The sequence below is a fragment of the Tachypleus tridentatus genome, chromosome 9 (assembly GCF_004210375.1).
Source record: "Tachypleus tridentatus isolate NWPU-2018 chromosome 9, ASM421037v1, whole genome shotgun sequence".
Classification (NCBI taxonomy): Eukaryota; Metazoa; Arthropoda; class Merostomata; order Xiphosura; family Limulidae; genus Tachypleus; species Tachypleus tridentatus.
This window is the reverse complement of record NC_134833.1, coordinates 6,133,489-6,137,624: the sequence shown is the minus strand read 5'-3', so window position 1 is coordinate 6,137,624 and position 4,136 is coordinate 6,133,489. Positions and strand designations below refer to the sequence as shown.

Sequence of the window (4,136 nt, the reverse complement as noted above, 5' to 3'; positions counted from 1 at the left end):
ACTTTTGTTAACAGTGCCATGATCATACAACAACAATGTAACATTTATACTAATTCCTTTATGTAATAACTATTGTTAGCAGTGCCATGATCATACAACAACAATGTAACATTTATACTAACTTATTCCTTTATGTAATAACTATTGTTAGCAGTGCCATGATCATACAACAACAATGTAACATTTATACTAACTAATTCCTTTATGTAATAACTATTGTTAGCAGTGCCATGATCATACAACAACAATGTAACATTTATACTAACTTATTCTTTCATGTAAGCAATGTCTTCAAGAGACAACAATGAAACAATTATACTAATTCCTTTATGTAACTAATATTGTTAGCAGTGCCAGAGAGACAACAGAAATGTAACAATTATACTCACTAATTATTTTGTGTAGCTAATGTTGTTATCAGTGTCCTCCAGAGACAACAATGTAGCTATTGTACTTTTTGTTGAAAGTGTAAACATTTATTAATGATTTCTAACCAATTACAAAACAGCTACGAACTAATAAGAAGTGGTTCTATTCACGTAAGTTTTATGTTGTTCCTATATATAAACCTAACGCGTATTATCTTATCTTTCTTCATGGTTTTGGTGTCTATGAAGACTAGATTCTGATCAGGTAGACAAAGGCTTCATATCCCATATCCAGTGGTAATAACTTAACACTTTCCCACAATCAGTAGTTAAACTACTGTCACAACCTTGGATTACCCTAGTGCTATTTGACAGAAAGTTGAAGTGCACAAATGTCCCATTCAATCAGAGATGGATAATAGCTGTCCCAGCAGTACAACCTTGTTACTTTCAACCGTTTATCTACCAGCTCATTAACGTTCTTACTTTACTTGAATTGTTTCTTTTACCTCTACAAGTTCATGTGACCCATAAACTGACCATAGACGAAACTAAAATACGCTGATTAAGCTTCGGAGTGGTCTGCTGGACTACCGTCCAGATCCGCTTGGATTTCTTCCGCACTTCGTAGGTCAATAGCGAACTTTCTAGGCTTCCTGTCACAACCTTGTTGCTTCACTGTTTTACTGAACTCCTGGAAGGCCGATGCTAGTGCTAGGGTAAGAGCGCGCGTTTTGCCGGCTATCACATACGAAGGCATGACATTCGAAAGGGTGATTTTCAAACACGTTTGTGCTGTCTCGCACGTATATCATAGCGAACACGCGGGTGTATACAAGGTCCTGAACCCCATACGATATGGAATCGATCGGAAACAGTCCTGCCTCAAAGTTAGGGTTCGTGTTCTGAGGCATTTCGCTCACCGTCACGCCCTCTGCAGATACTTGCAATTTCAGGAAAGGTAAAGTAGCCCCTGGTTTTAGGGCTCGTGCTTCTGCAACCATGTCATCAACGGGTTGTCGAGTGTGTTTGATTCCCCACAGCCCACGGGCGTCTCGTCTCCCGAGGTATTTGGCCACAAAAGTACGAGGAAACTGGTCGTGTGAGGCCATACCGTTACCCTGAATAAACAACACTCAACTGACAGAACCCAGACGTGAATGTTCGTTTTGTCTGTGGAGTACACCTGCTCCAACACCTGGACTTCCTGTGTACAGTTCGTTCGTGACGACTTTAGAAAACCCCGTAGGCAACCAGCCAACATGTACATTTTAAAACTCAACGAAGTAGTTTATATAAAACAATGAAAGGAAGTGGAAATATATCCATGTAGTTTATATAAAACAATGAGGGGAAGTGGAAACATAACAATGCATTTTACATGAAACGATGAAGTGGAGTGGAAATATAATAATTTGTTTTATATAAAACACTGAGGGGAAGTGGACACATAAGAATGTAGTATATATAAAACAGTGAAAAGAAGTGGAAACATAACAATGTATTTATATAAAAGAATGGAGGGAAGTGGAAATGTAACCACGTAGTTTATATAAAACAATAAGGAGAAGTGGAAATGTAATCACGTAGTTTATATAAGACAAGGTAGCGAAGTGGAAACATAATAATGTAGATATATACAACAATGAAGGGAAGTGGAAACATAACCATGTAGTTTATATAAAACAATAAGGAGAAGTGAAAATGTAATCACGTAGTTTATATAAGACAAGGTAGCGAAGTGGAAACATAATAATGTAGATATATACAACAATGAAGGGAAGTGGAAACATAACCATGTAGTTTATATAAAACAATAAGGAGAAGTGAAAATGTAATCACGTAGTTTATATCAAACAATGAAAGAAATTGGAAATATAACAATGTAGTTTATATCAAACAATGAAAGAAATTGGAAATATAACAATGTAGTTTATATCAAACAATGAAAGAAATTGGAAATATAACAATGTAGTTTATATCAAACAATAAGGAAAAGTGGAAATATAACAATCTGTTTTCATATAAAACAATGAAAGGAAAGTGGAAACATAAGCATATAATTTATATATAACAATGAAGGTAAGTGGAAACATAACAATGTAGTTTATATAAAATAATAAAGGGAAGGGGAAACATAACAATGTAGTTTATTTAAAACAATGACGAAAAATGGAAACATAACCATGTAGTTTATATATAACAATGAGGGGAAGTGGAAACATAAGCATGTAGTATATAGAAAAGAGTGAAGGGAAGTGGAAACATAACCATGTAGTTTATATAAAACAATAAGGAGAAGTGGAAATGTAATTACGTAGTTTATATAATACAAGGTAGCGAAGTGGAAACATAACCATGTAGTTTATATACAACAATGAAGGGAAGTGGAAACATAACCATGTAGTTTATATAAAACAATAAGGAGAAGTGAAAATGTAATCACGTAGTTTATATCAAACAATGAAAGAAATTGGAAATATAACAATGTAGTTTATATCAAACAATGAAAGAAATTGGAAATATAACAATGTAGTTTATATCAAACAATGAAAGAAATTGGAAATATAACAATGTAGTTTATATCAAACAGTGAAAGAAATTGGAAATATAACAATGTAGTTTATATCAAACAATGAAAGAAATTGGAAATATAACAATGTAGTTTATATCAAACAATAAGGAAAAGTGGAAATATAACAATCTGTTTTCATATAAAACAATGAAAGGTAAGTGGAAACATAAGCATATAATTTATATATAACAATGAAGGTAAGTGGAAACATAACAATGTAGTTTATATAAAATAATAAAGGGAAGGGGAAACATAACAATGTAGTTTATTTAAAATAATGACGGGAAATGGAAACATAACCACGTAGCTTATATAAAACAATGAGGGGAAGTGGAAACATAAGCATGTAGTATATAGAAAAGAGTGAAGGGAAGTGGAAACATAACGACGCAGTTCACATATAACAAGGAAAGGAAGTGGAAATATAACTATGTACTTGATATGAACCTATAAAAGGAAATGAAAACATAACAATGCATTTTAATATAAAACAATGAAGGGAAGGGAGAACATAACCACGTAGTTTATATAATATAGTGAAGGGAAGTTGAAATGCAAACATGTTTATATAAAACAATGAAGGAAAGTGGAAAAATAATCATGTAGTTTATATGAAACAGTGAAAGGAAATGGAAACATAACCATGTAGTTTATAAAAAACAATGAGAGGAAGTGGAGACATAAAAATGCAGTTGACATATAATAATGAAGGGAATTGGAAATATAACCATGCACTTTATATGAAATAATGAAGGGAAGTGGAAACATAAGCATGTAGTTTATATAAAACAATGAAAGAAAGTGGAAAAATAACAATGTACTTTATATAAAACAATGAAAGGAAGTGGAAACATAACAATTTCTTTTATATAAAAGACTGAGGGGAAGTGGAAACATAAGCATGAAGTATATAGAAAACAGTGAAGGGAAATGGAAACATAACCACGGAGTTTATATATAACAAGGAAGAAAAGTGGAAACATAACCACGTAGTTTATATAAAATAATGAAGGGAAGTGGAAACATAACCACGTTGTTTATATAAAATAATGAAGGAAAATGGAAACATAACCACGTTGTTTATATAAAATAATGAAGGGAAATGGAAACATAACTACTTTGTTTATATAAAATAATGAAGGGAAGTGGAAACATAACCACGTTGTTTATATGAAACAGCATAGGAAAATGGA

General features: G+C 32.6%; 1 pseudogene; it reads right to left on the bottom strand.

Moving 5' to 3' along the window:
• Positions 1-448: 448 nt before the first annotated feature.
• LOC143224705 (low density lipoprotein receptor adapter protein 1-like) lies at positions 449-1,705 on the bottom strand (annotated as a pseudogene).
• Between the last annotated feature and the right edge of the window lie 2,431 nt (positions 1,706-4,136).